At 39.3% G+C, this 13,374-nt stretch overlaps 1 long non-coding RNA gene across 1 annotated transcript in view; it reads right to left on the reverse strand.

Moving 5' to 3' along the window:
• LOC127535669 (uncharacterized) overlaps nt 1-13,374 on the reverse strand; it is a 140,366-nt gene that overhangs the window by 36,914 nt on the left and 90,078 nt on the right. The window lies entirely within an intron of this gene.

Below are 13,374 nucleotides of genomic sequence, written 5' to 3' on the forward strand. Positions count from 1 at the left end.
CAGCTCCTAGTATATAACGTTTTTATTTTCATGTCACTATGCTGCTCAGTGTTCACAATGTAAATGAAAACAAAATATGTCGGTTCTCTAATAACAGCAGGACCTTCGGTAGAAAGCCACTTTTTCGTTCAGCTCTGCTCTGAAGACCACCCTCACTGTGAGAAGAGATGTCAGATTTACACAGTACAGTCCCTGACAGAAGTCTTGTTGCATAAGGATATAGTAACCTTAAATAACATATAACTTTATTTCTAATCAATCAGTTCTCACAAAAAATGGTTCATTTTAATGTCAAGGGCTTTCACATCAATAACTGGGTGCAAATTGAACCCGTCATAAAGTGTCCTGATGTTCACGTCTTGGTAAAGCCCATGACATCTGTTTTTCCAAGGACAAAAGTCTTGTCCAAATGATTCAACCAATCACAGATTAGAAGTTCACCTGTGACAAATACTGTAATTGACACATTCCCAGGTGTGTATAAAAAGAACCCCAAGACACAAGACCTTCATATGAAGCCCAACCTGACCCCGACAGCATGCCAAAGATCCAACCACAGACCAAAGCGCTGATCGTCAAGAGCCTGAAGACCAAGTCTGCTGCTGAGGTGGCAGACAGCTTTAATGTATCCAAACGTCAAGTAGAGAGGACAAGAAAAAGATCTGAAAAAACTGGTGACATGTATGACAAGCCCAGGTCAGGCAGACACCTGTTAGAGAAGAGCATTTGTTGCATCGACAGTCCAGGGCCAGCCCTTTTTCTACTGCAACAGAGTTACACGTGAACTGGTCACCAGAAATCACAGTTTGTCAAATTCTCTCACACGGTGTTCTCCATAGTCAAATTAGTGCATAGAAACCAGCTTTAAACAGAAGACAACAAAAAATCGTGTTGCATTTGTCAAGGTCCACAGCTTGCAGGAAGGATGGACAATGAAAAAATGGAAGAAGGTTGATTTTTCTAATGAATCATCCATTGAACTGCATCCCAATCAACGCAAATCCTGCAGAAGCCACACTGACCCAAGATTCACCAAGAAAACAGTCAAGTTTGGTGAAAGAAAAATCATGGTTTGGGGTTACATCCGGTATAGGGTGTACGAGAGCTCTGCAGAGTGGATGGAAACATCAACAGCCTTAAGTATCAAGAAATTCTTGCTGCCCGTTACATCCTAAACTATAAGAGAGGGCAAATTGAAGGCAGTCACCTTTAACAACTAACATTTCAAAAAGAACAAAACATACATAATACTACCATTGGAATGACTACTAATACTTGTATCCCAATTTAAAGTACTGAAAAGCAAAAAACGATTTTGACATTACCCATGCCATTTTGACTAAGAATATCTCAGTAACTACCAGGGCCGGACTGGGAAAGAAATTCAGGCCGGGAGATTTCCAATCAGTCAGGCCACTTCCGCCACCGCAAGGGTTGTGTCGCGTGGGATGATGCACCAAAATTTTGTTTTCTTTCCTTCCAAAAATATGCCTTTTACAGTTATGTTATAGCAATTACAACACTACTAAACAGACAGTAAGTCTATTAAACACAACCATAACGACAGCTCCATACAGTCCAGAACTTTTCTCTTCTGTAATCTCTTCACTACCTTCACCAATTTTTCCAAAGTTGTCCTTTTCCTATTATTTATATAACATGTGGAATTAAAAAATATATATTATTTTGTCAGCAAATCATTTAGATCTCAGGTGGTCATAGCTAATAGTATATGCAAACACCAATGTTCATTTTATAACTGAAAATTGTAAGTCAACTGCCTATCCTACCTGAAGAGGGGGTCTCAAACGTTTTCAGGCTTCCTGCAACCCACCTGACACCTGTGGAGCTTATTTGGGCCAGACGCACCATATTTTGTGCATCAAAATTAGCATTACATTTCCATCACCATGTAAGAACAAAGGTGTAATAATTATTTGATTCATTTCTCTACAAATATTGTTTAATGGTCATCAATATTGCACTAAGTATTTATCAGTTTTCAAAAACACTGCAATAATGATCCAATGAAGCAGACAAGGTGGATCAAAATCACACAAACTTTAGTGAGATCAGGCCCCCTGCTGTGATCCAAATAAATAAGTTCAGCAGGTGGCACATTTCAGCTAAACTAAAAGAATTGGAACATGTGTGTTATTTTATAACACTTTGACCCTTCCTCCTCGAGCAACCTTATTTTCTTCTCCATCTCCCTCTCATGTCCACCTTTTCTCTTTGTCTTTTCTTGTTTTTTGCCACCAGCTTTCTCAGGGTGCTCCATAATCTTCACTCCTTCCACTCTCTGGCCTCACTCTCATATCACCGCTCTGCAGTGCATGCTTTCCCGTTCTGGCTATGAAGGGGCGGGCCATAAAGCAACTAACCAATCATGGCACGTTTCTTCTAAAAAAATGTCACTTTGACCAATCCCTATCCTTCTGATTTAGAGCTCAGAGCACGTGCTTTGTGTGAGTGACAGGAGGGTGGGCGTGTACTCTGTAAGGCTTCTAGTGCTGCTGTCTCTGGTCTGTCTGCCAAAAAGTCGATCAATTTTTTTCATTGGCCTGCCAGTCCGTGGCTGGCCTGTCCAGGCAGGCCAATAAGGAGGCAGGCCACCGGGAAAAGTCCCGCCTCTCCCGATTGCCAGTCCGGGCCTGGTAACTACAAATATAACCCTGCTGCTTTTTTGTACAGTGATAGAAGACAGATGGAACTGTCTTGTAGAAAAATTTGGGGTCTCTGGTACCTGTCCCACACTGAGATTTTTGCCACCAAAAATAGTCAATTAAAAATCTCGTCCAACTTTGGGAGCTCATATTTTCCAAACTGAGGTACCTAGAAAGCTCCAGTTTGCTAAGTTATCACACAAGTTTGTGTAGAATGGAACCCAGGGGTGTTAGAACACTTCTGTGCAGTATTTCTAGTACTTTCAAGGTCCCAAACCCCACTCGTGAGTAGGTATCTCTTAATTTTTAGCATTTTTAGCAAGCCCCCATGGCCTGCAGAGTGTAGGGAAACACCTGGGGATGTTTGTGGGGCACTAGCTACATGCAGAGGCCTTGTCTACCAACTCACAGCTCTCTGGTATGTCTAGAGGCTGAGAAGTAACCACTTAAAGATGCAAAAAAAATGCTGGTGAGGCTTTTTATAGCCCAAATTCTGAAAATTTCAAACCCCCACAACTCAGAAACTATTTGAACTACAGGCCTACAATTTTGCATAGAAAGTACTTTTGTAACTATCTAATGGAATGCAAATTTAGGACTAATTTGAAAATTGTGCAGCAACACCCGCAAGGAATATCTGGTCATTTCACCTGGAATGACTCTTCAGTATAAATCAAACCTGATCAAGACGCAAGTTGGGAGTTTTTGTGAGGTAGTCACCTGATGCAAGCCAGGGCCAAAAGATGCTCTGAGCAGAGAGGATTTTATCACACAACTCTGGAGGGGAGATTCAACATGATCTGCAACGGAATATCTGTTCTAATGGAATTATGGACGAAAGTACTGCTTTTTCTGCACTGGTTGAGGATTACGAAAGACTGTGATCTAAAAATAATGCTGACTGAAGGAACATTACTGAACTCTATTATTTCCGTGAGGAACAACACCAGAATGGATTAACAAAGTTTTTACTGGCCCAAACAACTAAAATGGATACAAGCAGATCTAAATCTGGACCGAACTCTCCCTCCACTTACCCCTGGAGCCTGTGAACCTTGGAGGACAGAATCAGCTACTGCACAGCTTATTTCTCGCCTCAAATGCTTTCAGAAATACTTTTCGTTTAAGTGTTTTCAAAATAAAGGCGAATGTTAGTGGCCGAGCCGCTGTGTTTATCCAACTAACCTGCCGGACTGTCAAGTTGAAAGCTCGGTCACACGACCACATAGTGGCCCGCATAGACATATACACTAGAAGTCTCATCGACTGGCCAGAACGTACGTCTGTGTGTCCACCATCTAGTGAGGGTCATTTGTCAAGAGTACTGCAACAAAGCTGCCTCACCGCTCATCTTGAGGTTGTACAAACCGACAAAATAAAGACAATGGACTGCATGGAATTACCTTCCACAGGTAGGAAAAATGTTTTTTTTGTTGTTATTTTTAGCTCATATAACAATAGCTTGGGAGATAGATCAGCTGGAACCAAGGAAAAGGCTATCTATTCCGTTGCTAAAGCTAGCCCTCAAACAGCAGCAACAACATCATCGACACCTATTCAGTTTAACTAACAAAGGCTATTTTAGTTGCCGTGTGCAGAATATTACATTTTACAAGAAATCAGTTGCTTTCAACTGAAGTGTGGTCATATTTGACCGCTATTTACTAACTTTTTGCGCATTTCGTTTCACTAAGGTGGATGAGATGGATGTTCACAGTTTCAGCTCCGTGAAGCAATGGCTGAATTCACTGAGGTAATATTACATTAAAAAAATTGCAATGCACCCATTTTCTGCCCATGCTGTGAAAATGATTCCCTTTTTCATTTCAGAAAGACGGCTACCAAGTCATCGAAACATGTTATTTATTTTGGTCATGATTCCAATGCTGTTATTAATCAGATATTTTCTCTTATATCAGCTCATGGACAGGTTCATTGACATAATGAACTGAAGGTTTTAACGCCCCCTTTGGTACTTTTAACTGGTTTTTGGTGAGAGGCAGGAATTACTTGATGGCTTTGATGATGAAACATGGCATACCCCTTCACCGATCACAGAGGTTTTTGGCAGTATGAGGCCTATGTTCACACAATAAGCTAGTTACCATGAAAATATTAAAAATGCATTTTCTTTTTGCGGGTACTTTTCTGTCATGTGGTTCATCATTAACATCGACACACTAATATTTATACTGGAGCAGCTTCAAAATCAATAGATACATCTGCATCTGTAGCTTCAGCCAAGATCACTTGGAGCTCCTCTTCAACTCCATCAGGGCATCTGGTAGGGATTGAGAATTTTTCTTTTCCCCCCTTGTGACTGAGAGCTGTGATGGTCTACTAAGTGGGGATAAAAAATATATACTGTACATGCAAAAAAAACACTTTGGTATGAAGCTGATAACCTATACAGTCTGCAGAGGCTACATTGTTGTCAGCTGTAAAGCTTCATTAGTTTTGCTATCATTTTTTAGAGTAAATTCCCAGAGCTAAAACCACAGTACTTGTGTACACTGATGTTAACATGTTTTTGTTGTTTATCTAACAATGGAATAACAGTCCATCGGCAGGCCAATTCCAGGCTATTGTCTGCCACCTCATGGTCAACTGTGGTGTGTCTCCTGTCTGGAAACGTGGCAGCAGTGAATGACACTGTGTCCCTGTCTGCTGTTGATCTGTCCTCAGCTCCAGCAGCAGAACAATCTGAAGATCTCCCATCTCGTTCGCCAACATCCCTGCTCTCGTGTGTGAGCACAATTATTAATATTATTAAATGGTTGTATTTATATAGCGCTTTAATCCAAAGCGCTTTACATGATACGTCACATTCACCCATTCATCTACTGATGGCGGAAGCTGCCACACAAGGCGCTAACCACGACCCACCAGGAGCAATTAGGGGTTAGGTGTCTTGCTCAGGGACACCTCGACATGAGCACAACAGGCCGAGGATCGAACCGGCAACCTTCCAGTTCCAAGACGGCCACTCTACCCACTGAGTCATGCCGCCCCCTGACATTATTTGTCTAGAAGTTTTGGTGGCCTTGTGGACAATGCTCTTACATATATATCAGGGTTTGTTGTAAGACACGTTTTAAAGATGCTGTCTAGTGGTGTGTGCCGTGGTAGCCTGGTGACAGATGCCTCTTTTGATGAGACCTACCACTTGCTGACCCTGAAAAATAGGGGAGGGCTCATGATTCGTTCTGAGGGGACAGTGAGAACACTAAAACTCCAAACTGGCAATTCATGGAAGAGGCTGCGTAAGGCAGGCCTGTTCCAAGGTTACCAAGTTCGTGAAATAAAGCAGCCTTAAAATCAGCTTGAGCGGTTGCCGTCATTCGTCTATAAATATGTAACAACAAACATGTAAATATAATGAATAAATATCTATGCAATAGGTAAATATCCAACAATAAATGAATATTTAATGTAACAGGTAAATAATATGTAATGTGATAGGTTAATATGCAGTACAATGTAATAATAAATGTGTAATCATAAATATGCAACAATAAATATGTAATGTAATATGCAATAATAAATGTGTAATAATAAATATGTAACAGGTTAAAGATGTAACAATTAAGAATGTAACATTATAGGTAAATATGAAATGTAACAAATATGTAATGTGAGATAAATATGTAATATAACAATAAATATTAAATATGTAATAGGTAAAGATGGAACAATTAAGTAGGTAATATGACAGGTAATTATGCAACAATAAATGAATGTATAATGGGTAAAAATGTCATTGTGTGTAAAATTGTAAAAATATCTACATTTGTTCCACAAAAATGTTATAACTTGTGCCCTAATGTACATATATGTCACATTGTATGTAAAGAAATGCTTTTGCATAGTTTTGTTTTGGGCTACATCATGTTGCTGCTGGGGCTGCACAGTGATGTAGTGGTTAGCACTTTCGCTTTGCAGCAAGAAGATCCCTGGTTCAAATCCCGGGGTGGGCCTGGGATCTTTCTGCATGGAGTTTGCATGTTCTCCCTGTGCATGTGTGGGTTTTCTCCGGGTACTCCGGCTTCCTCCCACAGTCCAAAAATATATGCTGAGGTTAATTGATTATTCTAAATCAGGAGTCGGCAACCCGCGGCGGCTCTTTCAGCCTTCTGTTGTGGCTCCCTGTAACTTTGGAAAATAAATTGTTCTGCCTTTCAGGCGCGTTTCAATGCATTTTAATATAGAGAATTTTATTGTGAAATTACCGCTCTTACTTTGACGTGTCACTCCACCGGATGTGCTGTGCCTGTGACATGAGAGCGCAAATTTGATGCAGAGAGACAACACGGAGCTTCCGATTCCCACACGTTTCATGCCTTTTTTTTGTTTTACTCCTGGAGAAGAAACGCCTGTAGTTTCACATCGTTTTGTACTCAAGAATGGCAAGTCGGTATATTAAAGCTCCACTCCAAGAAAGACACGTCTTTGAGTCAAAAGTACTCATGATAGGGTAATACACGTTACTCGCAAGAACACGGCTCGATGTCATTTCCAGGCAGCAGATCAGAGTCAGAGGAGTGTCGTCTTGGAAAAATAGGGCAGCGACTTGCCGGAGAAAAGTTATTAGCTTAAGATAAATAGATAAATAGATTTTACAAGTTAAATAGACATTCGCAAATTATTGATTTCCAGCTAACATTACGTAACATATGAGGTCCAGGAGGAAAAATGACATTAAGTAAGATAAATATTAGTGGAAGGACACAATTAAAAAATGAATCTATCTAATTAGAGACTTTGTAATTAATTAATCACGACTGATTAACAAGGACATAGAGGTAAAAAAGTGATATATGCAGTGTTGTCTTCATTTTAAATGCCAAAAGGATTTTGCGGCTCCCGGTGTTTTCTTTTCTGTGGGAAACGGGTCGAAATGGCTCTTTGAGTGTTAAAGGTTGCCGACCCCTGATCTAAATTGTCCGTAGGTGTGAATGTGACTATCATTGTTTGTCTATATATGTAGCCCTGTGACAGACTGGTGACCTGTCCAGGGTGTCCCCTGCCTTCACCAGAGTCAGCTGGGATAGACTCCAGCACCCCCCATGACCCTAGTGAGGATAAAGCGGTGTATAGAGGATGGATGGATGTTGCTGCTCAAAAGGGAAGTACAGCAGTCCCAATATCCGATTTGCAAACTTCTTCCATTTCCTCTCAATACTTTATTATTAGTATGCTACATCCATAATTATAAATAAATTAAAAATGAACGCAATGATCCTTCAGAGTCACGTAATTGTATATTTATGTGGTTTTATTCAGAAAATGCACCACTGCCACACTGACCTGTTTAGGCTGACAGGGCAGACTTGACCCTTACAATATGGCGGCCGCTCTGACGCATCGTCGTGGTGGGTGGACACAGGCTCCGCGGCGTCCAGTGTATACGTCTATATTCACCACAGGCAGACCATACTAAGTGAAAGCACTGAATTTAAAATGCAAATTAGTCGTAAGAAGCAGCTTCCTTTCATCAGATCATTTCCTGACATTTCTCTGTGAGTGATACAGATTCTCATCTGAGGAAATAAGTTCTATGGATAACCTGTTAAGCTGTACATTACAAATATCATTGTTTAAAGCCGTGTAGTCAGTACCATACTTTAGTGTTTGTCAAGCTGACTTAGCCAAAAAAAGCACAGCTATCTCAGCCTAGGACAGCACTCTGTTCTTATGAAAGAAGTGGAGTTGGCACCAGATGACCTATTCCAGACATGCACAGGTCTACTGTTATCAGAGTGACATATTTTACCAAGAGCCACCTATAAACATTTTAAACTCATACAGACTGAACATGGCACAGCAGCAGCAAAAGGAGTACGTAAAATTGTAAAAAACAGTTTCAATCAAAACGTAGGCCGACTCACATGGAAGACTGCACAGGTGCAATGTTACAGTTGCGGTTTCTTTTATGCTACTCACAAAACACATTATTTAACAAATAAATAATCCAGTGATATAAATCAAACTACTTTCACAGGGACGTGGACAATGAATTCAGAAATCTCACATTTAGTCTCATTCCTCTGGCTGTAAGACATTTTTTGTCGGATTCTTTAAGTTTAAACAGTTCTAGGAGCAACTAAAGAACAATGTAAAATCATAATTAAAATCGACAAGCAGGCTTACTGCTAATCTTACAAGGTCAACAATCTTAAGTGTTTCGATCAGTTTCTGTTTTAGGATTATATCACTCTACAGGGCTTTTAGAACAAATGATTTCAAAATCATTGCTTGCAGCCCAAGAACTCCAATCTTTCCTTCTCAGTGTCTGTACACTGAGCTCCACTAAATCTTCTAATGCTGATGACTTTTCCAAGGAACTTATTGATGAGCATATCTAGGATATGTAGGAGGGAGGAGAAAAGCAAGATGGCTGCTTGAGCTCAGAGCCCCGCACTTCCTCGGTGCTTAACTGACTTTTTCTAGCTTTTACCCCACGAGTTGAAACCGAAACTTGCTCAAAAGCGTGAGTAAATGTTATAGACACAATGTCCACCGAAGGAAAAACAAGAAACCAATCCAAACTGGCCAAAGCAAGCAAGACCAGTAACAAAAACTAAAAGGAGCATGGTGACGGCGACAAGGGATTGGATCTTGCAGATATCATGGCAGAATTAAAATCCCAACGCCAAGATATAATCACTCGACTGGATGGCCTTGATAAGCGTCTGGACACAGTCACCACGGATGTATCAGGAATTAAGCGTACTCTGGGTGAAACACATGAAACGCTAAACTACCACCACAGGCGCCTAGGCAATGCAGAACAAAAAATCACGGCCTTGGAGGAAATCGTGCAGGCTACTGAATCCCACTATCAGAAACGTTTGGACACGGCTGAACAAAGGATCTCAGACTTAGATGTTCTGATAACGACAAAACGTGATCTGCATCGAGCTCAAACTTTGCTTACGTGCCTCGAAACAAAGACTGATGACTTGGAAAACAGAGGGAGAAGGAAGAACCTGGTTTTGCTGAACCTACCTGAAACTTCAGAGGGGCAAAACATTTTTAAGTTTGTACAACAAAGCCTTCCAAAATGGCTAAGCCTAACACTGGATTCATCGCTGGAAATTGAGCGAGTGCACCGCACACTACAACCGCTCCCAGCACCTGGTAAACCCCCGAGACCTGTTCTGATCCATTTCCTACGGTTCAGGGACCGAGAGATGATACTGGGAGTCGCTAAGAAAACAACGCTGCGTGAAGGTGATGCCAGGCTTACCTTGCGCCAGGATCTTTCAGCAGAAGTCCGTCGAAAACGTAAAGAATTTTCCGAGATCATCAAGCAACTCATCGTGAAGGGCATCTTCAGAGGCTTCACATACCCATACCGGCTACGCATACTCCACCGAGGATCAATCATTTTGTTTGATAATCCAAAGGAGGCACAAACTTTCTTCAACAACTTGGAGGAGCAACAGGCCGAAAAGCAGGTGGCAAATCAGGAACAATAACATTGACGTTATGAGTGACAGAGGTAAGAACATCTCCCGTTTTTTTTTTTTAAGATATCACGTTAAAGGCTGAGAAAGCCCATCCGCCAGTTCCTAGTGGAGGAGTTTTCCAACAAATAAACAATGACGTCATTAGGGTCGACGTGATGACGACCCGGTGGAACTGATAACGGGTGTGATATGGTTGATATCGTTGTTAATATGTTAAATCATGCAAGTCTTATTTGTTTATATGAAGATTCCATTTACAAACAGGAGGGAGAGGGAGAGAAGGGAAAAAAAGAAAAGATATTAAGAGTTTCTATGTGTGTTTTTGTCTAAAGGGGTAATGAAGATAGATGGCCCAGAATTTTTCTTTGTTATTTTCTGGGGTTTTTTTTTCCTCTTCTTTCTCCTTCTCCCTATCTTTATAAAAGAAGTTAGGGAAATGTTATACACGGGTTTATGATGATAATAATTTTGCACTGTAGAAAGGGGCTCCAAGTTGCCAAAACTATAACAAGAGTTTATGTTAATTGTTATATGTATTTTTTGTGTGTTCTTTTTTCGTCTTTTGATGTATCTATGTGATTGCTTTTTTCTCTGGCCCGCTAGCAAAACGGTGTTGTGGGTACCACAGCAAAACGGGGTGGGTTTAATTTCTTATATATATTTTTGTTATTCTTTTCTTTTTTTTTTTTTTCACAAATCATAGCAGCCAACCCATGCAATTTATGCAATATTAAAGGACACCATGTATGATATGAACATTGTCTCATGGAATATTAAAGGTCTGGGTAACTCCATTAAAAAGGAGAAAATAATGTCTGTCCTTAAGAAAGATAAGGCTGATGTAATATTTTTTCAAGAAACATACCTCATGGACAATGAACATGAAAGATTAAAAAAGGATTGGTCAGATATATTTTTCATCGTATAAATCTCATAGCAGAGGAACATGTATTTTGTTGAACAAAAATTTCCCTTTTATTTTAGAAAAAACAATCACAGATGCGAAGGGCAGATTTGTGCTGATTACTGGTTTTATTCAGGGAACTCCTATTACCTTCCTAAACATCTATGCTCCTAACATCGATGAACCATCATTTATAACAGACATGGTATTACTTTTCAATGAACATTGCAAAGGATTAGGTGTACTAGGAGGAGACTTTAATTTGACAATGTCCCAAAGAGATAAATCGAATCAGGTAAAAAGTTCAAATCCTAAAGCTGCAAAGACTTTGAAAGGCTTGTGTGCTGATTGTAGTCTAACAGACATATGGAGGGAGTTTAATCCTGATAAGAGATTACACCTTCTTTTCAAATGTACACAAGTCTTATTCTCGATTAGATTATTTTTTTGTGCCATTGAAACAGTTACATTTGATAAGGAAATGTGTAATACATCCAATTATCCTCTCAGATCATTCAAGAATTCATTTGTCACTAAACCTTAACATTGAACACTCCAGTTTTAAAATATGGAAGTTTAATTCAGCCTTACTTCAAGATAATGAATTCAAAACCAAAATGAAAATGTGGATAACAAATTACATAGAAGAAAATACAGATCCTTCTGTAGATGTCAACATAATCTGGGAAGCAGCAAAGGCTACACTGCGTGGCCTTAACATATCTTGCATGTCTTTTAAAAATTGTGAAAAACAAGAAAAAAGAAAACAATTAGAAAGAGAGGTGTTAAGATACGAAACACTTCACAAGAGTGCTCAAATAGAGGATAATTGGAGGTTATTAACTATAGCTAGAGCGCAACTAAATTTAGACATTTCAAACGAAATAATTCAAAAGATGCATTTTATAAAACAAAAAGATTACGAATTTGGAAATAAACTGAGTAAACTTTTGGCGTATCAGTTAAAAAAAGAACAGGCTCAAAAAACCATTAAGTGCATTCACCTTAGTGATGACAAATTTGTATATCATCCTAAAGAAATAAATGAGGCATTTTCTATATTTTACAAGAATCTTTATACTTGTCAGTCTTTTTACTCTCAGGATAGTCTAAATAGTTATCTTGAACATATTAATCTCCCTGAAATATCTAATCAGGATCGTCAACAGTTAAACTCTCAATTTTCTGAAACTGAAATCACTAATACTATTAATTTAATGTCTTCAAAAAAAAAGTCCAGGCCCAGATGGTTTCACAATAGAGTTTTATAAAGAGTTCTGGAAGGAAATTAGAGTTAAGTGAAGATGTAGCCTGGTACGAAGTGAATTCCTGTCCCAGTACTGAAAACATGAAGGTAAATCTGAAGTTACCTCAATAATCTCCTGGCACAGGCCTCAGGAAGCAGTTTGTAGGCTAGACAGTTAATGCTTGAATGTAATTACATACATGTCCATAAATAAATACAAGTGCCAATTTGTGACATACTACAAATAAAAGAAGTAATCTTTCACTATTCTAACTGAAGTTAATGTAAGTCAACATTAAACTGTGTGTAGAATTGCTTTGTCAGCCATCACCGTGGAACAGAATGATCTGGTGGTACCTCTGTTTTTCTGCTGAAGAAAAACATTCCAACTTCTTTGTATTTCTTCAAACCGGTCACAGTATTTGTGGATGGAGCTAAGTGAAGGATGTTGGTTCGAGGCTCACTTCAAAAAGTGACAGAATTGTTGTGTGTTGTGGAACATGGAGATATGAGATCCCAGAATCAGCCACAAGAGGGAGACTGGCAGAACAACAGCTAAAAAAGGGAACATTCTGATATTATAACCTGTGATTTAGGATCAGATTATGCCATAACCTAATGAATGAGTTTGAACTAACCAAGTGTCTATTTTTTACATTCCTTAATTCTGAAACAGTGTAAAAATCAGAAGCATGTCTCACTGTTAAAAGTGATGGTTTGATTATTTTTGAAAGGTTGTCTTGATAATCTTTAAGAAGTAACCAAGTCAGAAGAGCAGCTCACTGTGAAAAGTGATGTTTTTAGTTACCATAGGAAACTGATGTTTCTGATAGATTTGACTAAAAAGGGGAACTTATGCTTTATGAAATAGGAATGCTTTTAAAAGAGTTGATTACTATGAAACTGAGGTGTTGTAGAAAGAGTTTTGACAACTGTTAAACTAAGAGGGTTTTAACTTTGTAATGAGGTGAGAAGTCAAGAGCTAAGGTGAACTAGGGTCAAGTGTTAACTGTAAAGGTTACCGAACTCAAAATAGATTGGGGATTTTTATAAGTCTATACACATTGTTTAATGTTTCCTATAGCA

Source organism: Acanthochromis polyacanthus, chromosome 10, assembly GCF_021347895.1.
Source record: "Acanthochromis polyacanthus isolate Apoly-LR-REF ecotype Palm Island chromosome 10, KAUST_Apoly_ChrSc, whole genome shotgun sequence".
Lineage (NCBI taxonomy): Eukaryota > Metazoa > Chordata > Actinopteri > Pomacentridae > Acanthochromis > Acanthochromis polyacanthus.